The sequence below is a fragment of the Salvelinus sp. IW2-2015 genome, linkage group LG25 (genome assembly GCF_002910315.2).
Source record: "Salvelinus sp. IW2-2015 linkage group LG25, ASM291031v2, whole genome shotgun sequence".
NCBI classification, from domain to species: domain Eukaryota; kingdom Metazoa; phylum Chordata; class Actinopteri; order Salmoniformes; family Salmonidae; genus Salvelinus; species Salvelinus sp. IW2-2015.
Window position 1 is genome coordinate 732,372 of NC_036865.1, and position 22,355 is coordinate 754,726.

Genomic DNA, 22,355 nt, shown 5'->3' on the forward strand with positions numbered 1-22,355 from the left:
TTAATCAGGTAATATTAATTACAGAGAAATTATTTTATAGAATAGCATGTCATATCACTTAATCCGGCTGTCACGCCCTGACCTTAGAGAGACTTTTTATGTCTCTATTTGGTTTGGTCAGGGTGTGATTTGGGGTGGGCATTCTATGTTCTTTATTTCTATGATTTGTGATTCTATGTTTTGGCCGGGTATGGTTCTCAATCAGGGACAGCTGTCTATCATTGTCTCTGATTGGGAATCATACTTAGGCAACCTGTTTTGCCACTTTAGGTTGTGGGATGTTGTTTTTGTCAGCTCTGGTGAGCCTTCAAGTTGTTACGTTCGTTGTTCTTTGGTTTGGTGTTCGGGTTTTTCAATAAAGAAGCATGAACATGTACCACGCTGCACCTTGGTCTTCTTCCGACGAGCGTTACAGAACATACCACCACAAACGGACCAAGCAGCGTGGTAAGGAGGACTGGACATGGGAGGACATCCTGGACGGCAAAGGATCCTGGCGGGGAAGGATCGCCTTCCATGAGAACAGGTGGAAGCAGCTAGGAAGGCGGAAGCAGCTAGAAAGGGGGCCCAGCGTTACGAGGGAACACGGCTAGCACGGAAGCCCGAGAAGCCACTCCCAAATTTTTTGGGGGTGGGGCACCTGAGGAGATTGGCTGAGTCAGGTTGGAGACCTGAACCAACTCCTCGTGCTTACCTTGGGGAGAGTGTGACTAGTCAGGCCCCATGGTATGCTGCTCTGCGCAGTGTGTCTCCAGTGCGCACTCATAGCCCGGTGCGCTATATTCCAGCTCCCCGCATCGGCCGGGCTAGAGTGGGAATCCAGCCAGGACGAATGGTGCCGGCTCAGCGCATCTGGCCTCCAGTGCGTCTCTTCGGTCCAGGATATCCAGCGCCGGCTCTGCACACTGTGTCTCCGGTGCGTGTCCACAGCCCAGTACGTCCTGTGCCAGCACCCCGTAGTTGCCGGGCTAGGGTGAGCATCCAGCCAGGAAGGGTGGTGCCAGCTCTACGTTCCAGACCTCCAGTGTGCCTCCTCGGCCCAGTATATCCTGCGCCGGCTCTACGCACAGTGTCTTAGGTCTCTCTTTACGTAGTGTTGTATTGTCTCTCTTGTCATGGTATGTGTTTTGGCCTATATTTTTATTACATTTATTTTTAATCCCAGCCCCTATCCCCGCAGGAGACCGTTTGCCTTTTGATAGGCCATCATTGTAAATAAGAATTTGCTCTTAACTGACTTGCCTAGTTAAATAAAGGTGAAATAAATAAATATTTTATTTATTTAACCTTTATTTAACTAGGCAAGTCAGTTAAGGCAGCCATCACTTTTCCTGAAATAAGCCCATATTTTGCCAGAAAACATGCTCACATTGCCATGATGTGGGCCCAATACGAGTTAAAACACTGGACCCATGTAGGCTACCCATATTGGCCCGAATCGCCTTTGCTCATTTGTGAGAAAGTTACAGACACACAAATATCCTACCTTCACAATAACATGGTAGGTTAGCATTTTTTGAGGGGTATGATATGTATGCCTCTAACTTTCTCACTCATCATTATTAATGATTCATTCAGGACAATCCATAATCATGGTGGCACTCACATTAATGTAGAAGTGTTTAGAAAAATATTATATTCTTATTTACAATAAAAGTAACTCCAAAATGACAGAATACATTATTTACCATTCATTGGGTACAAAATAATCTGAAACACAACCAAAAGAAACAGCAATTGCATCCAACAATGTGTAGAGTCATAAACTTGATGTATTCATTGTGAGCTATGCATATGGGACCAAATGCTTATTACGAGCCTAGTTGGTTTTGCCACAGAAAAAGCCAGCAACCTTCCCGCTAGCCATGATTGGCTGAAATAATGAGTGGTTGGACATGCCGAGAGATGAGTTTGGGTTGGTCTGGAGGTGTAGCATCTTGTATCTATAAAAGGAGCTTCTCGTTATGTGTAGATAATCCTTTCTACTGCAGTTCTCTCTAAATATATAACGTTAGTCATGGAGAACTGCAAATATGTTGCTACTGCTCTCAAAAGCATTGTTGCCTTGAATTTATCAGGCGCTATCGACAAAGGTCAGTGGGAAAAAGTTGTGATGAACTTCTTTCTGGAGGACGATCATGCCATGCTGACTCTCTCTGACTCTGAACATTTTATAAAAGGGGTTGCAGGCTGCCGTGAAGCTTCCATCCATGTACACGGGTAAGAATCTAGCTACAGTTTCAGATATTATATGTTTCTAATTTTGTCAGAAAGTTCTTTTCATTGCAAGTTAAATCTTCCTGTTAGCTGGCTAGCTGGAGTTTGATGACTGGCTTGCTAGCTAACATTGAACCTATTTGGTTAACTTTAGCTAGCTATGACAATCGGCTTGTATTGCTAGTAACATTACTCTATGGATTGGGATTTTAGTACATTTTTTAGCTAGCTAGCTAATGTTAACGTTACATGTCTAAACAAAAGTCCCCAAGTTAAAGCTTGCTGTTAGCTAGCTAACATTAGCGGAGGTTAGATGGCTTGCTTGCTAGCTAACATTAACTTACATGTATGAAGTAAGTTAATAGCTAACTAGCTAACATTGAAACGATTTGGATAACTTTAGCTAGCTATGAAAATCGGTTTGTATTGCTAGTTAAAGCTTGCTGTTAGCTAGCCAGCTGAAGTCCGATGGCTGGCTTACTAGCTAACATTAAACTTATTTGGTTAATTTTAGCTAGTTTTGACAATTGGTTTGTATTGCTAGTTAAAGCTTGCTGTTAGCTAGTCAGCTAACGTTAGATGGCTGGATAGCTAGCTAACATTACGTGTATTAACTGTGTGTAGTGATGTTCTCAGAATGCCATTTCACATCTATTGTATAATAATGCTAAAATATTTGTATCTGGAATTTGTCTTTCAGCATCAATCAGTAGAACACGCCTGACTCTCCTCCACCAGTCATACAAGGAGAATGGTCTAATGCCTCCCATCAAAAAGAGAGCTGGTCCAAGCAAGCACAGGTTACACCTGAATCATGAGGACTTGCAGTGAGTGGTGAACTTCATCAACAACTACACAGAGGATAATGCAATAGTAATACCAGGACGTCACCAGGACACAAACACTTTGGTGGAAAACGGCTGCCATCCCATGTGACAAAAGCAGCAGTGTGGCGTCTCTACAAGGAGTCGATGACAAGACTTGGTATGTAAAGCATAAACACATTTTGATTGTTTAATTGACCTCCAACATGATTGGCACTACTTTTATTGATCTCACATTATTTCTGTATTTTCCAGAGGTACGTATAGTCAGGCTGTCTTCCTTCAGGAATCTGTGGAGAAAATTGCTGCCCAGGACAGACCTGTGCTGGCAGTGCCAGAGGAACAACTATCAGGTTTTCAGATCTGCCAATCTGCCAGAAGCTGTTAAGTCAGTCAAGCTGAAGAAGCAAGAGCAGCATCTCTTGCTTGTTCAGAGTGAGTGGTCTGTCTTCCAGGAGATGGTTGTTGGCTGCAAGACCACCTGTCACGACTTGCAGTTGTCTCTGGGGGCCCCTACTGAACCAAGCAAAGACGTCAGGATGCCAAACAGCTTTGATTTTTTTTCAACAAGTAAGCAACATTTCCTCCTTTAAACCGATTAAGGACATAGATGGTTGTATAGATATACACTAAAAATAATAATATATTTATGGGAGGCAGGCAAATACCTTTCACTGAGCTGTGTAAAGACAGATTGACAGGGGTGAGACAATGAATTGTAATTTATCTTAATGTTCTTTTGTTGTTTGTAGGTGCACTATCCATCCTTCTGAACCTATGCAGCCAAGTCCCATCTACTTTTTAACTCCTCGCAAGTGTGGCTTGTTTGGTGTCTGCTGTGAAAGAATACCACAACAAGTCAACTACATGCACCATTTCTTCACCAACTACGGAGTTGGGGAAACACCTGTGGACCCGAATTGTGATAACTGCAGACAAGAACAAGTTTGTGCTCTGGTATTGTGCCTGGCACAGTACCAGAGCACAGGCATCTTTACATTTACTCAGGTATGACAATTTAGTACTTTTTCCAGCACTGGATGTGGCTGGGAGTTACAGCATGTATTTCATATGACCCATCAACTTAGACAAGTGTGTCTGGGTAAGCGTCATCTAATATTTATTAAAAACTTTTATCTGAACACTTTCTGTTAACCTGGAATTTTTCCTTATTGTAGGCTACTACCACTTTTAGGCGTAATCTTTACTACACTACTCACTGTTTAGCGCATGACCTCACATGTGAATCCTTAAAGAGATTGGTGGGGCTGGCTTAAGAGAGTGTGAACAATGTTGAATGATTTTAGACAAAGGAGAACTCTCCAGTAGCTACCACAACTTTCAAAGGCCCTTTTCTCAAAAGTGAAAAGTTACCTCTTTGTTGTTTATCTCCGGTAAAGACAATAACGATTCTCAGTCTTAAATTTGATTGTTTATTTACGTATTAGGGTACCTGAGGTTTGATTATAAACGTTGTTTGACTTGTTTGGAGAAGTTTATTGGTAACGTTTGGGATTCATTTTGTATACATTTTGAAGGAGTGAAACCGGTGGATTATTGAATGAAGCGTGCCAGCTAAACTGCGTTTTTGGGGACATATAGAAGGACTTTATCGAACAAAAGGACCATTTGTGATGTAGCTGGGACCTTTTGGAGTGCCAACAGAAGAAGATCGTCAAAGGTAAGGCATTTATTTTATCGCTATTTCTGACTTTCGTGGRGCATCTGCCTGGTTGAAAAATGTTTTTAATGCTTTTGTGTGCGAGGCGATATCTTCAGATAATCGCATGGTGTGTCTTTTAAAGAGGACAYGGAGCTTTATGGCTTGACAGATGCAGAAGATGGGAGTATCACTAGTCCAGAAATAGTGGCTCCAGAATGGATCATAGATCCGAGAGGTCTGGGATGGTGCCTGAACCCTTTGCGCCGACTCATTCCGGGGTATGTGCTGCAGTGCAGACATTTTCTTCACTGACTAGTGAGCAACAGAAAAACATACTGAAAGTGGCCCGGAGTTGGGGGTAATGCATAGGGGTGTTTGGCCTCTGTGCGGGCGCTCGTGGTTCGGAAAGATGACGGTTTCTATSTGGAAGAAGACGTGGGAAGCCACGTCTCACACAACTTCCTAGTAGACACCGGCACTGAAATATCACTGATTCATTTCGATGAAAAACTGGCTAAATTTACGACAGGAAAAATCATTATCTTCAGCGGAGTYATAGGGACAGAATCAAAAGCTATTCAACTACCCATGCCATTTACAATAGGTCCAGTGACAATACCGGGCTCATTATTCATGGTAGCTGAAGTGGAACTGATTTTGGGTAATGGATTTCGGTTGTGTCCAGTGGACSAGAGGCCTCAGTATTGGTTCGGGTTCCATGGTAAATGTGAAAAAGAATCACTAAAAGGGTGTAAATTCAAGGGGTCTGTTATGGTGCAGTATGTCAACGATTTGCTGTTAGCCTCAAAAGACAGACAATCACATGTGCGATCTGACTATACTGGTAAACTATTTGGATGAGCAGAGCCATGAAGCATCGTATGAAATAGCCRAACTGGCAAAACAGGAGGTAACATATTTGGGGGTCTCAATTTCTAAAGGTATTAAAAGCATTACTAGCACCCGCATCAACACCATTTGTTCCCTGGCACGACCAAACACTCACCACATGCTCAGACAAACCARGTTTTTTATTTCATTTTGTGAGACACTTTATTCTGTCTTATTCTGAAATAGCTGAATCTCTTACAGAATTGACAAAAGGGAGGAGGGGTCCTCACGAGAGAATAGAGAGGAGTCAAGATTGTGAGGAAGCGTTTATAGAGTTAAAGAAAAAATTGTGTCAAGCGCCTGCATTGGYGTTGACAAACCTAAAATGACCCTTTAAAAATATTGTACATGAACAGGGTGGACTGTAGAACAGTAGTTAATTAAGCAGAACCATGGAGGAAAAGACAGACCAGTCAGGTACTGGAGTACATCTTTAGACTCAGTGGCACTGTGCCTGAGAGCAGTACAAGCAACTGAAATGGTTCTGGATAACACTGCCTCGATTACTATGGGTCAAAATGTATATTTGTACGTTCCACAAGSGGTAGAAACCATAGTTAATAATGCAAAAGCTTAGTATATGACTTGTGCCCATGGGACAAAATGGGAAGTTATGCTGAATGGGGAAAATATAAAATTCCATAAAGTTGGCTCATGAGTGTGACCAAGACCAAATTACTCAAAAACCGAGCCCCGGTATACAAGAAACAGAACTAGAATTGGGTAAAGTAGGCTATTATACACCGACAGCTCTAGTTACATGACAACAGGAGGAAAGTGATTGACTGGGTATGCTGTGTGTGATGATGTGGGAGTAGTTAAAGCTGTCCCGTTGCCCGCATCAATTTCAGCGCAGAGAGCTGAGCTGTCGGTTGTCAGCAGGGGAGGATGTTACAATATACACGGACTCTCAAGATTTTGAGACTCTAGTCACAAAGGGGCATGCTYACGGTGACAGGAACACCAATCAAATATGGACARGAAGTAGAGGCAATACAAGAAGTGTGTCTATTACCCAGTGAATTAGCTATGGTAAAATATGAAGCTCACACCAATCGTACTGATAAAGATAACAGTAGGGAATCGCCAAGCAGACGCGGTGGCYGCACTATCTAAAATAGATGCTATTGAACCGCATGTAAATTGTATAAATACTAAAGCCYGGATTCTCAGTTTGAGAGACCGACCTACCAATCAGTAGTGAACATGTACTCTCAGTTCAAGACCACGTGTTGGGGGCGGGAGTGTTGGGCCAGGACTMGTTTAAACAATGTGTTGTGTGTGCACAATGCAGTGTTGCACCCACCGTGCCTCCTAAGGGAGGTGATTCCACGATGGGTAAATCAATGTTGAAAATGACCCATGCCTTGCAATGTTTGTACTACAGGTAAAAGTAGCACAAAAGGAACGGACCCCAGGAGATGACCGTAAGCACGGGCTGAGTCAGAGGGACCAAGTGTACATCAAGTTCTACCAAGCCGGAGTGTTCAGACAACGCTGGTCCAGGCACCACACTGTACTACTCACCGCACCTACATCAGTGAAAACTACAGCCTCTCCTCGGTGGGTCCATACTTCTCATGTGAAACGAGATCCGGATAGCTAAGCTGGAAGAGGCGCTCCTAGCAGAGGAGCTGGAGAAAAGGAGTCTGGAGAGTAGGAGTTATGTTAAGAAAAGTGTTGTCATAACAGGATCCATCTGTGTACTGATAACCATATACCTAGCACTAGCATTCATGCTATGGGAACAATGATAATGACCGCATTTCAATGCCAGTACAATGAATAGGTGAGTGGACAGATGAGAGGGTGAATTGGGTGAGAAGTGATGTTAATGTCACAGGGGCAGAGCAAATCAAGAATCACCAAGGGCATGTTGTGTCGGTTGTTGAGGGAGATAACAAAACCTGTAATCTGGGGGTGAGTTGTGCCTCGGGCGGAGAAATTGTGTTGCAGGAAGGGATCTGGAGAGAACAGAACGGCACTTCGTCTGATGAACACAATGAGATTCACTCCTGCCTGCGCCAACACCGCCCCTGTGTGGAAGAAACTACACTCTCGAAACCATATCCTTTCACGTCCTCCCAGAGGCAGGGGTGTAGGAACCCCACCTTAGTCACAGAAGWTCAGCCATCTGAGAGTAGCTCWMGGCTGAGTAGAGTTCATTAAAATAATGTTTGTTCACCAAATGCCGATATTGTATCAAGTTAAAGATAGAAACCCAAAGACTCTCTTGGGGGGAAATCTTCTCGTACCTGCGCTGGGATAACGCGACTCTAAGATGTTAACCAAGCAATATGCTAACAAAAGTACAATTGTAGTGAAATTGTTGATCCAATTGACCAATATGAGGTCACCACGGGAAAACATATTTAATGATTGACTATCTCCCGAAATAAACTCTTTTAAGCTATATTCATATCTATAGATAAGTCACTTAATGCATTATTAATGTATTATTACCGCATCAGTCTCATTCTGAACAATCCCCACAAACCCTAGCCTTAGAGATGATTCAGCGATACACAAATTGGCTTAATTATTTATTTACTAACTAACTAAATAAATAATCACAGAAATACGTAAACACACACACAGTATAGATKATTGATTACTAACCTCATGCAATGAAAACAGTTGCTAGTGGACTAACCCGATATGASGGTTTGTTACACCATGGAAAGGGGGTGAGGGAAAGAWAGAGGAGAGGAGAGACAGAGAGTGGGCTTATTGTACATACAAGTGGAAGCTATGCTCATGGGAATATGAATACTTTGCACACGAACGACCGCTCATTCAAAAATAATTGCAATGTATATATTTACATGTGGATGTCTTTGTCATCTCTCTGTTGAACTCGATCCGTCTATGGGAAGTGGTTCGATGTTACGTCTCTGGTTGTGTAAGTCTCTGGTTGTCCACCAGAGGTCACAATGTCCTTAGTTGTAGTAGGCTTCTTTGTRTTAGACTGTTCCTAGAATGGATACTTCAGACGTTCCAATGGTTGTTTGATGWGATCTTCTTTGTGTCTTTGGTCGAGTTTCCTAGACTACCTGTACTTAAACASCTGCAGACTGAATGTTCCAGTGTAGTCTTTKTCTCTTCACTCGTCGASAGTTTCAGAGGGTCTTACCATTTTCTGGTCTTGTAGTTTTAACCATTTCCAGCCGRGTAGCCACCGCTCCACTCTGTCTGGTCTGTAGAGATTTAACCATTTGTAASGTATTCAGCTCACGCTGGACGTAGWCTGCTCTCAATGGTTGATTATTCAGGGTACAGCTAGGACCACTTTACACACCGGCAGTAAACCGGAATGTTTTGGTCTCATGTAAATWTCGCTAAGYGTCCATTTATGCTTGAGTAAAAAGGGGGCGTTCCATCATGTTGACACAAAGTCTGTACTCACGTGGGCGTGGTTACTGACTTGGCAAAAGTTTACATGAAAAACAATTATCTAATTTAGAAGGCTAAAATCACATTTTATCTTCACAAAAGTATTCTTATACTTAATCATTTATTTTATACAACATCTATACATTGTGAAAGCTCTTAAAGTTATAATGTTATTTAGTTATACCATCCTTAATGATATCAAAAAATAATACACTTTTGACAGGATTATTGTTTGGATCCCCACCAACCATTCCAAACTTTTGGATTTCAAAACTTATGTTCCAATGTCCAATTTTTTATCTTACATTTTTAAGATAACACTCAGACATTCCATTCTCAATACTGCAAAGGGAACGTTTCTGCCAGGTATTTACAATCCTGTCATTAAATCATAAAACCAGGCCAACAKCCCCAGGATCTGTCAGCCAMTGGCCTAGCTGAACCGYCACCTTTGATCCTCACCAAGGAGAGACAGTCATGACAGGTGTTAGAATCAGACACGGGTGAACAGGTGTTAACAGCACCTTCCAACCATGGTAGAGTGTTCATCAAGGCACAGGTGGTGAATGACACATATATAAGGGAAGTGAATGTCACTCAAATTGAATTCKTTACGAGTTTTGACAAGCAGCGTGAATAAGTTCACCATGTCAATGATGGTGACTGGAGTCGTGGTGGTGACTGYAGTCGAGAAGCAGTAGTAACCACGTGGTAATGGACTAAGGCACAAATTATGTGGATAACTGAGTATGCAGCTTGTGAAATTTTTGCCATTATTGGGATTTTGATGTTTGACCATGCCATCAAAASTCTAATGTTAACTTCTTTGTGATAGGGGGCGGCATTTTCACTTTTGGATGAATTGCGTGCCCATAGTGAACTGCCTCCTACTCTGTCCCAGATGCTAATATATSCATATTATTATTTCTATTGGATGAAAAACACTCTGAAGTTTCTAAAACTGTTTGAATGATGTCTGTGAGTATAACAGAACTCATATGGCAGGCCAAAACCTGAGAAATATTCCAAACAGGAAGTGAGAATTCTGAGGCTGGTGGATGTTCAACTCATCGCCTTTTCAATTCCCTYTAAGAWATGGATCTGTTTGCACTTSCTACGCCTTCCACTAGATGTCAACAGTCTGTAGAACGTGGAATGAAGCCTCTGCTGTGATGTTGAGCCGGATGGGAGGTGTTTCAGTCAGTGGTCTGGCAGAATGCCAGTTCCTGGTCACGCGKATTACACATGATATCGCCTTGCYTTCCATTTKTTGTAGAGACACAAAGGAATTCTCCGGTTGMAKCGTTATTGGATAGTTATGATAACAACATCCTGAAGATTGGTTTTCTYCTTAGTTTGACCAGTTTATTCGACCTGTTATATAACTTTTTMAAGTTTTCGTRRGAYTTCGCCTGCATCTGCGCGAGCGTTTGGACATGTGCACTAAWCATGCTAGRAAAAGTAGCTACTTAGACAMAAGTAATGGACATTATCGAACAAAACAACGATTTATTGTGGAACTAGGATTCCTGGGAGTGCTTTCTGATGAAGATCATAAAAGGTAAGGGAATATTTATGATGTAATTTCGTATTTCTGTTGACTCCAACATGGCGGAGAAATGTTGTTATTTTTGAGCGCCGTCTCAGATTATTGCATGGTGTGCTTTTTACGTAATTTTTTTTGGAACTCTGATACAGCGGTTGCATTAAGAACAAGTGTATCTTTAATTCTATCTAAAATATGTGTCTTTCATCAAAGTTTATGATGAGTTTTTCTGTTATTTGACGTGGCTCTCTGCAATTTCCCCAGATATTTTGGAGGCATTTCTGAACATGGCGCCAATGTAAACCGAGATTTGTGGATATAAATATGCACATTATCGAACAAAACATAAATGTATTGTGTAACATGATGTCCTATGAGTGTCATCTGATGAAGATCATCAAAGGTTAGTGATTCATTTTATCTCTATTTCTGCTTTTTGTGACTACTATCTTTTGCTGGGAAAATGGCTGTGTTTTTTTGTGGCTATGTACTGAGCTAACATAATTGTTTGGTGTGCCTTCCCCGTAAATCCTTTTTGAAATCAGACATGTTGGCTGGATTCCCAACATGTGTAGCTTTAATTTTGTGTCTTTCATGTGTGATTTCATGAAAGATAGATTTTTATAGTAATATATTTGAATTTGGCGCGCTACATTTTTTCTGGATTTTGGCCAAGTGGGACGCTACCGTCCCACATATCCRAGAGAAGTTAAAGTACATTAATAAGTATGGCTTGCCGGGCGCTACAGTACAATTAACTACTTTCAAGGCTCGTAGTCTGAAGCTTGCTATGACACCWGAGGATGAGGATAAAGGAGAGGGAGCGAATGACTTGTCTCTGATGATCTTAGGCCAATTGGGGAAGTCTAGGGGAACGTGTGAGGGAAACCAATAGGGTCCTATTTTCACGGAGCCCAGCAGAAAATCTAACATCCAATTCGCATAGAACAGATCGGATGGATGGTCCTTGCCCCAAATACATTTTCATCAAGGGTGGTGTGAAATTATTAACATSTATTTTCTTTCTCTTCTCTGCTCAAGTCATTATGTTTTACAGATGGTGTGGTACATCASTTTTCCAGAGGGAGGACTGTTAAAAGACTATTTGACTTGAGCCCGTTATAATGTGTTTATAATTGTATAATTAGCAGAGCAGGAGTAATTACCGTGTTATGGATGTCTTGAAATGATCTATGTGCTTCTAGTTTGAGTTTCCTTTGGTGTCCGGCTGGATTTATACCAGAACTTAGAACCTAACAATATGTTTATGTTGTTTGAAAAATAAAATAAAATCTATAAAAAAGGAGACAAAACAAACATGAGGCAGAGAGAGCAATTTTTCGATCTTCACCGCTGATGTGCTCACCTGTACCAACCAAGTGATCATGACAGTACTTGCTAATCCGAGAGCTTTCACAACATCAAACATCGACAAAACCAAACATATATCTGCTGTTTACTTAATTCACTCAACTTGACATCATCATCATCCATTCGGAGCTCAACGATGTGTCCAAATCCGTATGATCAACCGACATAGCTACCGTTTCTTCTAAAGTGAAAAGTTGAGGCCGCTTTGGCGCCACCATTTTGAATCATTTTAAATAAATGACCCTGTTTATGGTTTCTGGTTGACGACAACAGCTTCTTAGCAAGTACATTTTTCAATATTGACACATATTGTTAGAAAAACAACTCCATTCGCGGCTGTTATAGAAATTTAAAGGACAGCCATCGAGGGCCGCTATGAGTCCTACTGGGTTAAACATAGATCTCATCAATGATATCAAAACTGCCCCATATTGATACTGTGATATGAGAAATACAAGGCATAAAAACGGAAGACTCCATTTGATAGTGAAGTTGTTCCTACAACCTTTGAGTCAACTATGCATTAGCATCCAGGCCTAGAAGGCTATTCTGTTCACAACTACAAAACATCTCTCTCTCTATCTATATCTCTCTCTCTTTATCGTCAGATACTCCTCACTTCATCTCCCAGTCTTTGTCACACATTTTCCTTCCATTTCTTTCTCTAAAGCAGAGSAATTCACACCTGAACCAGTGACTCTAATGTTTTATATCTCTCTGATCTTCCATATCTCTCTAAATCACAAATGACGACTGGATGGTCTGCTGAATTCCACCACGACTTGGGACGTTGACACACAATGTGCACAGTAAATTACATCAGACATATCACACACACACTGAAAGACTCACCGACTGGTGTGTTCTCATAGATGAGAAGGTATGAGTGGAAAAAGTAGTTCTGGAAGCGTGGAGGCTGGTTGGAGGCTATGGAAGAGGGGAGAAAGAGAGGAGGATAGTGGGATTAAGTTAGGCACTACAGGGTCTTATAATATCATTATATAGGTGTGAGAAATGTAAATGAATAAATGTTTCAGTGCCTGGAGGCATAGGCATACACTGCAGGCATACATACGTGTGTATGTGCGAGTGTGTGTGTTCATCTATGATGTGAATGACTCCTACCTATGTGCAGTTTACATGAAAGCATACTGGAGTGTGCGCTCACATATTTCAGAGACACTGCATGTTAAGCTGTGCCTGTGTACATACTGATTGCTCAGTATGAAAAGGGAGATGTTGATATCACCACCAACACACACTACTACTGGAGTAATATAGGTATTCGAATTCCTTGACTTATTCCAAATGGTCTTGTGTTACAGCCTGAATTCAAATTCTTTTTTTTTTGGTCAACCATCTGCACACAATACCCGACAATGACAAAGTGAAAACATGTTTTTAGAAATGTTTGCAAATGTATTGAAAATGAAATACGGAAATATCTAATATAAATAAGTATTCACAACCCTGAATCAATACCTTGTAGAAACACCTTTGAAAGCAATTACAGCTGTGAGTCTTTCTGGATAAGTCTCTAAGAGCTTTCCAAATGTGGGTTGTGCAACATTTGCCCATTATTATTTWAAAAATAATTCAAGCTCTATCAAATTAGTTGTTGATCATTGCTAGACAACCATTTTTCACYGTCTTCTTGGTGAGCAACTCCAGTGTAGATTTGGCCCCAGTCCTTAACAATTGCAAGCATACCCATAACATGATGCAGCCACCACTATGATTGAATATATAGAGAGTGTTACTCAGTAATGTATTTTATTGGAGTTGCCCAAAAACATAATACTTTGTATTCAGTACAAAAAGCTAATTGCTTTTCCAATTTTCTTTTCAGTATTACTTTAGCGCATTGTTGCAAACAGGATGCATGTTTTGGAATAAAAAKATTTTTTACCTGACATTTTAAAACTACCTCATCTCTGTATACCACCCATACAATTATCTGTAAGGTCCTTCAGTCGAGCAATGAATTTCAAACACAGATTACACCACAAAGACCAGGGAGGTTTTCCAATGCCTCGAAAAAAAGTGCACCTATTGGTAGATGGGTAAAACATTTGAAATAGAATACCCCTTTGAGCCTGGTGAAGTCATTAATTATACTTTGTAACTAATAAATACACCCAGTCACTAAAAAGACACAGGCGTCCTTCCTAACTCAGTTGCCAAAGACGAAGGAAACTGCTCAAGGATTTCAACATGAGGCCAATGATGACGTTAAACCAGTTACAGATTTTAATTAATGTCTGTGATAGGAGAAAACTGAGGATGAATCAACAACAGGATGAACCGATCGGCTCACACATGCATACCTGGATGCTGTCACTAAGCCTTAATTACATAGGATGTGTCACAAATGGCACGCTATTACTATTAGAATGCACTACAAAGCGAATAGGGTGCCATTTGGGATGCACTCCTAGGCTATGGCCACCACAATGGATAGATTACACAAAAGGGAGTACTATAAATGGAGGGCTGCTACTGTGCTCTCCAGGACCTCCTGATTCCTTTATTTTATTATTTCAAGGGGGCTAAATCAGAGAGGGAACATAAATTGTCCGGGTCACTGGGCTAATTGGCTGGTCTGGAGAAAGAAAGAAAGAGGTGGGGGGGATAAAGAGAAATAGGGGGGATGGYGAGGGAGAGTGTGAGAGAGATGGGCGAGGGGATAAAGGGAGAGAGAGAGAAAGGAGTGAAGACAGAGAGGGAGGTAAAAGTAAGAGAGCAGTAGTAATAGAGAGATGGAAAACAGGGTGAGAGAAGGAGAGTGAGATATAGAGGAGGGAGGAGGGGTGGAAGAATGGTGCCAGAGAGGATGGTTGCCGTTTTATGGGCTCCTAACCAATTGTGCTATTTTGTGTGTTTTTTTTGTGTGTTTGTAACTTATTTTGTCCACAATGTTTCTGCCACTGTCTCTTATGACCAAWTTTTTTTTCTTTAACGAGTCAGGCACAAGGGACTTACTGCTGCTACCGGACCAGGCCCAAATCCCTGTCATTCGCATGAAGAGGAGACGCCGATACAGGGTGGAAGCAGATCCGGGTGCCTTGTGAGAATTTGTCGGCGAGTGGGTAACCCGCCTCTACCATCCGTCCTATTAGCCAATGTGCAATCATTGGACAATAAACTGGATGAGCTCTGTTTGAGACTATCCTAACAACGGGACATTAAAAACTGTAATATCTTATGTTTCATAGAGACGTGGCTGAACGACGACATAGATAATATACAGTTGGCTGGGTTTTCTGTGCATCGGCAGAACAAAACAGCTACCTCTGGTAAGACGAGCGGTAGTGGTCTGTGTCTATTTGTCAATAACAGCTGGTGTGCGAAATCTTAAATTACAGTGGTCTCAAGGATTTGCTCGCCTGAGGTAGAGTACCTAATGATAAGCTCTAGACCACACGATTTACAAAGAGAGTTTTCATCGATATTCTTTGTAGCTGTCTATTTACCAACACAAACTGATGCTGGCACTAAGAAAATGCTCATCTAAAGGTGGTGCTCATAGCGGCTGTGGACTTTAATGCAGGGAAACTTAAATCCGTTTACCTAATTTATACCAGCATATCACATGTGCAACCAGAGGAAAAAAAGCTCTAGATCACCTTTACTCCACACACAAAGCTCTCCCTCGTTCTCCATTTGGCAAATCTGACTATAGTTATATCGTCCTGATTCCTGCTTATAAGCTAAAACTAAAGCAGGAAGTACCAGTGACTCGCATAATACGCAAGTGGTCAGACGACGCAGATGCTAAACTACAGGATTGTTTTGCTAGCATAGACTGGAATATGTTCAGGGATTTTAAATTTTTTAAATTTGTATTTTTTTATTTCACCTTTATGRTACCAGATATGCCAGTTAAGAACAAGTTCTCATTTACAACTGCAACCTGGCCAAGATAAAGCAAACCCGTGCGACAAAAACAACAACACAGCGTTACAAAMAAACAAATGTACAGTCAATAACACAATAGAAACATTTTTGAAAAATCTATGACAGTGTGTGCAAATGTAGAAGAGTAGGGAGGTAGACAATAAATAGGCCATAGAAGCAAAATAATGACAATTTAGCATTAACACTGGAGTGATAGATGTGCAGATGATGATGTGCAAGTAGAGATACTGGGGTGAAAAAAAGAGCGAGAGTAAGTAATAATATGGGGATGAGGTAGTTAGTTGTTCTGTGTACAGGTACAGTGATCGGTAAGCTGCTCTGACAGCTGATGCTTAAAGTTAGAGAGGGGGATATAAGACTCCAGCTTCAGTGATTTTTGCAATTCGTTCCAGTCATTGGCAGCGGAGAACTGGAAGGGAAGGCGGCCAAAGCAAGTGTTGGCTTTGGGGATGACCAGTGAAATATACCTGCTGGAGCACGTGCTACGGGTGGGTGTTGCTATGGTGACCAGTGAGCTGAGATAAGGCTCACTGGTCACCATAGCAACACCATAGCAGCAATATATCACATCAGTCCCCGGCTTCATCAATAAGTGCATCGATGACGTTGTCCCCACAGTGAACATACGTCCATACCCCAACCAGAAACCATGGATTASAGGCAACATCCGCACTGAGCTAAAGGGTAGAGCTGCCGCTTTCAAGGAGTGGGACTCTAACCTGSACGCTTATAAGAAATCCCGCTATGCCCTCCGACAAACCATCAAACAGGCAACACATCAATACAGAACTAAGTATCAACCTCTCCTTCCTTCCTTCCTTCCTTCCTTCTAACACTCCCTCAAGCTCTCCCCTCCCACAGAAATGGAAACATTCCCTTTAGTTGAGATTCATTTTTTTACCATACCTCTTCCTTATCGAACGGTTGGTCCTGTCTCTGAACTAGTTTAATTTGTGGCTTGATGATGTGGCAGGTGGCAGCATAGTAGGCTCAGCTTGTCCCATGAATTAATTATAAAAATGGAGGATTAGCTGATATCTGCGAAACAAACATTCTGGATAATATAGAGAACCATTAACTATTTATTGATCAGCATTTTGATATGCTCGAAAAAGAATCAGATACATCAAAGCAAATAAGATAAGACCTTTCCTCGAGCTCTGGGAGCGAAACTGAAGGGAAGCCGTCGTCTAAAATTCTAAATGTAACATTTGAGGGAGACGAGGCCTTAAAAACAGGAATGGATTACAGTAATAAAATGATGGAAGAAATATGAGCGGAAAATAAGATATTGAAATATACCGTGGACTCCCTAAAAGACACCACAGAGATGCTACGGTATGATAATAAAACAATGAAAMTCGAATTACTTGATCCAAAGTGCAGAAGTATGATAAATAATATGGTTATAATGGGAATAAAGGAGGTTGAAACAGAGGAAAAAATCAAGGTGTTCATGAAACGTAATCTCAAGATGACGAACGAACATGTGGATACAATTGATTTTCAAAGGGCTTGCCATTTTGGTGCAGAGGGAAGGCCCCGTCCGATCACTACAAAATAAAAAGTGCCTTGTTACAACGGGGTAGAGAACTGAAGAATGACCCGTTCTCTATTAATGAACACCCCGGTCTCTATTCCCCATGAAATAGTGGAGAGACGATGTGATGTGCCCTGTACTCTACTTTCAAAAGGCTCCGAACTGAGAAGCAGAATGTTCGTCTAGTGGTCGATAAATTGTATGTAAACAAACAAATGTTCAAGGACTCGAAGATTCCAACGTGGCTGTGAGTGATAGCTACCTCCTGCTGAAGTAGTCCCCGATACACATTTGCACCGCATTACACAGAATAATTATGGAMCCATTTTTTTTTSTWTTTTTTTTGTTGCATGATTGACTTWAAAAAAAAAAWYWWTTATGCAGTATGGAACCGTGAACTATTTGGACTTAAAATGAGGTTGGACTTATGGTAATGCAAAATGGGTATGATGAACTTATGCATTTTTTATTTGGGCAATATGGAACTTTGGATGATATGGACTTAAAATCAGGTTTTGATTTAGCGGAAAGGCGAAGATGGGTAAGGCTGACCTTTWATCTTTTTGATTGTTTATTTATTTAATTTGAAGATTGCACAGTAGRACATTAGACATACKATTTTTATTTTTGTATATGATATGGCCTAATTCTAGAGGTCGGGTATATTATAACTTAAAAGCTGTTATATAGTGTYGCCCCCGGATGTGAATTGGAATGTTTAGCTTTTAAGATAAAAAGTAATAAATATGAATAGATCTAATGTAGGGCTAGGATAAAGGATTATAGAATTAAAAACCTGCCTAGGTTCTCTATTGGAGTAGCCCTATACGTTTCAAAAATAATTGGTATCATCATCATTTTACATTTAAAAAATACATCTCAATATTAAAAATGMAAAGGACATATTATTGTTCCGATACACACCGGCAAATGGATTGTTGGCAATATACCACAAAACCCTGAGGTGCCTTATTGCTATTGTAAGCTGGTTGCCGGCGTAATTAGAGCAGTAAAAATGGGTGCTTTGTCGTGCCCGTGGTGTACGGTCAGATGTACCACGCCTCTCGGCAAGTCAGCATTCAGCATTCAGGGCTCGAGTTCATCATTCTATATAAGCTATTTACGAAACCTTTTATATTCTTGATCCAAATGATATATGCCTAGGTGTAAAACAGCCGAGATGATAGAGCAACGACCCTGGAATAGAAAATAWATGTGTGTGGGTGGGTTGCTAGGGGGAGAGAGATGGTTTTACAGGTTTACTCGCTCTGGATTGTCAYTACTGCATGTATTCTTGGCTATTGTGCCATGGCTGTGTCAGGGTCGATTGTAAGTTATACTTAGGTATTCCTTTATGGGTAGTGTGATGCTAAAGACTCATTTTTACAGGCAGTTGTTAGCAGATGTTAGAATCGATYTTCCTTTTTCCTTCTTCCTTTTTGTCGGATAAAAACTGGATATAATGAGGGCTACATGAAATATGTCTTGCATGTAATGGATATAAAGAACTGTTTTTGCGATATATATATGTATATATACTGTATATATATATATGTAGTTTTCGCTTCATTTTTACCCCCCAAAATTTGAACAATTGGATGCAATGAACTGAGCAGGCTGGGCTGACATGCTAAGACTTTCTAAATATGAGCATGACTTTATAATATTGTACTGTTATTATTTCTATTACCATGATCTATTATTGTTATTATTTAAAAAATCGGACTGTTTTAAATGTTATGTGGTTAGTTCTCTTGAAAAGCACCCTCATAGATATGCAATAGACCTACAGGGCTTTCAATGTGTTAGTGAAGGGTGGCAGCATTGAATTATGTTTTCATCGGACTGCCCATATTTCCCTCTGGCCTACGCCAATTGGCGGCCAAGGGTTTGCCTTAGGACGCAAAGGTGCGTCATGAGTCAGGGAGATGGTCTGATGGTCTTAGTGTCAACAGACCTAGATATGGGGGGAGTTTTAGTGGGTGGAATATTAGGACAATTGGAAGTTTTCAAAGTTGCAGCTACAGTATGCTTAACAGTGCAAATCTTATGATACTGCTATATGGACACTTAATCATCATGGRGCTTTTTAATGGTAAGTTTACAAACATTGGTTGTGGYAAGTATAACTGAAGCTTGGGTATCATTATGGTAAGTGGGGAAATAAGTATAGCCAGTTACAATTGTAATGGCTAAGCATATCATAAAAAAAGAAGATACATTTTTACCTGGCTACAAGAGAAATAATATCATATCAATTGTTTACTGGGAACCACTCACTCCAAATATAGATGAGTGGGTGGAAAAAGACTGGGAGGAGGAAAGTATAGAGGTTTTTGTATGTGCAAAAGAAATCAAAAAGGGAGTAATTAATAAAAATGTTGATCCGATGTGCAAACTGTGCAAACAGATCCTCAAGGAAGATTGATTCTTTTAAATATGATAATTGGACCAAAAAAAGATCTGGCTAATAAATCTATATCGCACGAAAAAAGGGTGATCCACACCACTTATTCGAAAATCTACGTATATAATAATCTATTGAGCTCACAAGAAACAACTGAATCTATATTTATGGTGGGAGATTATAATACGGTTTTAAATACCTCAATGGATTGTAAAGAAAATCACACAACAACACTATCACCTCAGCCTTAAGGAGATCCTGAATATCATGATACATTAGAGCTAGTGTATATTTGGAGGTTGAAAAACCCTGACCTCGTGTGAGATATACAGTGCTTTCAGAAAGTATTCCAACCCTTCTAGTTCCGACAATGCAGTAATAACCAACGAGTAATCTAACCTAACAATTCCACAACAACTACCTTATACACACAGTAAAGGAATGAAAGAATATGTACATAAAAATATAAATGAGGGATGGTACAGAACGGCAGAGGCAAGTCGCGTATGATGTATCGGTACAGTATATACATATAAGATGAGTAACGTGGTATGTAAACATATATGAAGTGCATTGTTTAAATGGCTAGTGATACATTTTTTACATACATCTTTACATTATTAAAATGGCTGGAGTTGAGTCAGATGTTGACAGCAGCTACGCAATTTGATGGTGGCTGTAATAGTCTGATGGCCTTGAGATAGAAAGCTGTTTTTCAGTCTCTCAGGTCCCAGCTTGATGCACCTGTACTGACCTCACCTTCTGGATGAGAGCCTAGGTAAACAGGCAGTGGCTCAGGGTGGTTTGTGTCCTTGATGACTTTATGGCCTTCCTGTGACATCGCGGTGGGGAGGTGTCCTGGAGGGCAGGTAGGTTGCCCCCGAGTGATGCGTTGTGCAGAGCCTCACTACCCGTCCTGGAGAGCCTTACGGTTGTGGCGGGCGAGCATTGCGTTACCAGGCCGTGCCTACAGCCCGACAGGATGCTCTTGATTGTGCATCTGTAAAAGTTTGTCATGCTTTTTGCGTACAGACCGAATTTCTTCAGCGCTTGAGTTGAAAGGCGCGTGCTGGCGCCTTCTTGCACCAGCGCGACTGTGTGTGGGTGCCGACCAATTCAAGTCTCTTGTCCGTATGTTACGCCGACGGAACTTAAACTTCTTAAGGCTACGGGGGGCAGTATTCTTTCGCTTTTGGACAAAATACGCGACTCTTTCGAACCTGCTTATTTCTCAGCCCCGAAAACTAGATATGTACACTATTGTCTGGAGGCTAGGATTGAGGAAAAACACTCTGACAGTTTCACAACAACTGTCAAATTTGATCCTGTGAGTTAAACAGAACTGATATTGCATGGCTAAACTCGCCACTGAGGAAATCCCGAATCAGGAACGTGCGCCCTGTTTTTGAAAGCCTCTCCTCGTTCCTATTGCATCCCTACTTGCCCATTTAAAAGCGCACTATCAACCCGAGACTCCCTCTTTCCTATGGTCTTCCCTAAAGTGCATTCAGACACCGACTTTAGGACATAGTTTTCAGGCTTTTATTTTCTGTAAGAATGAGCGCGTGAACCCGACCAACATTTTCGAAAGTGATAGGTGGGGGTTCTCAGAGTGACTGATAGCACAAAAGACGAAAGCCAGCGCCATTGTTACTCCTAGGTCCTAGGAAAACGCCAACTGTCCGGCCTTGAGATCATTATGCGCAAATAGTATATTCGAAAAACACCCTAAGAGAATGCGACGTTTCTGTGGAACATTATGGATAACTTTGCAATTTTTGTGCTCGCCGCTTGCCGTGAGCCGCTCTGTTTCGCTGGAGTTCCTGGCAAACGCCACCAACTAATGGCAGCCACTTGGATATAAAAATTCTTTATTGAACAAAAGAACATTTGTTGTCCTAAACCTCGGGAGTGCCTCTGAGTGACAAAACATCGAAGCGATATCGCAAGGTAAACGATTAAATTTGATTCTTTTCTGAATTTTGTGACCAATGTTACCTTGATGCTTAATGTACTTATTGTTTTGTCGAGCGATCGATAAAAACTTACACAAACGCTTGTATTGCCTTTCGCTGTTAAAGGCATAATTTCAAAACTCTGAGACGACAGTGGATTAAACAAAAGGCTAAACTGTGTTTGCAAATATTGCACTTGTTATTTCATGAATCAGTAATATTTTTCTAGTAATATTATTTACCTGTGGGGCCTATTGCTATTCAGCATTGCTGATGACAATCTATCCCGGGATCCGGAGATGGGTGGCTCAGGACAAGGTTAAAACTTCACTACCACTCTCCACTACTGTCCCGTCGATGTGAGATAGGGGGCTGCTCCCTCTGCTGTTTCCTGAGTCCACGATCATCTCCTTTGGTTTGTTACGTTGAGTGTGAGGTTATTTCCTGACACCACACTCCGAGGCCCTCACACTGATGGCTGGCCGTCTCGTCGTTGTTGGGTAATCAAGTCTACCACCATGTAGTCTCGTCTGCAAACTGATGATTGAGTTGGAGGCGTGCCATGGCCACGTAGTCATGGCGGTCCGAACAGGGACGTACAAGGAGAGCGCTTCAGAACGCACCCTTGTG

At 41.3% G+C, this 22,355-nt stretch overlaps 1 long non-coding RNA gene across 1 annotated transcript in view; it reads right to left on the bottom strand.

Annotated features, from left to right (window-relative positions):
- The window catches only part of LOC139022988 (uncharacterized), a 218,415-nt gene that overhangs the window by 136,561 nt on the left and 59,499 nt on the right, over nucleotides 1–22,355 (bottom strand). The window contains exon 3 of the long non-coding RNA XR_011474048.1: nucleotides 12,758–12,832. This is a non-coding gene — a long non-coding RNA (uncharacterized lncRNA). The remainder of the gene's footprint in view (nucleotides 1–12,757; nucleotides 12,833–22,355) is intronic.